Source organism: Cucurbita moschata, unplaced genomic scaffold (assembly GCF_002738365.1).
Source record: "Cucurbita moschata cultivar Rifu unplaced genomic scaffold, Cmos_1.0 Cmo_Scf00046, whole genome shotgun sequence".
Classification (NCBI taxonomy): Eukaryota; Viridiplantae; Streptophyta; class Magnoliopsida; order Cucurbitales; family Cucurbitaceae; genus Cucurbita; species Cucurbita moschata.
Genome location: NW_019268562.1, coordinates 268,011 through 268,601, shown reverse-complemented (window position 1 = coordinate 268,601; position 591 = coordinate 268,011).

The following is a 591-nucleotide window of genomic DNA, read 5'->3' as shown; positions in this document are numbered from 1 at the left end:
AATTTCAAAGAGATCTAAGATATAATTAGTTGTAATTTTCTAAAAATGAAATTGAGATAAAGAAAATGAATGATTTAATATATACCTTAACTACGACTACATCTCTCTTCCTCTATAGGTCAAGGTTATTTTTGTTTTTACTAAATTTGACCTTTTTTTCTGTTTTTCTGATTTCTTTGTGCAGTATGGTGATCTTTTGGCATGGTTGGTTGAGGAGACATAAATGGGAGAAGGATGAGAGGTTAGTGGAGAGAGAGGCCAGTAAAAGTTGTTTTTTTTCAACCTAATCTTCTTTTTTATTATTATTTTTATTTGTCTATTTATTTGTTTATTGTTATTATTATTATTTTGGGCTATTCGAATATCTAACATCTCATCTCATATCTTAAAAATCTATTTTGTCAACATAGGCGGACGCTTCTAATATGTAAAAGGATCCCACTCTTTGCCCTTCTATCTTGGCTTTTTCAATATCTTAACAATTTTCATAGGTTTTCACATCTTCTAACTCAAACAAGATGGAGTTGTTTAATGTGTTAGTTGTGACATTGTCAACAAGGTTTTTTTTTTTTTTTTTTTTTTTTTTTTTTT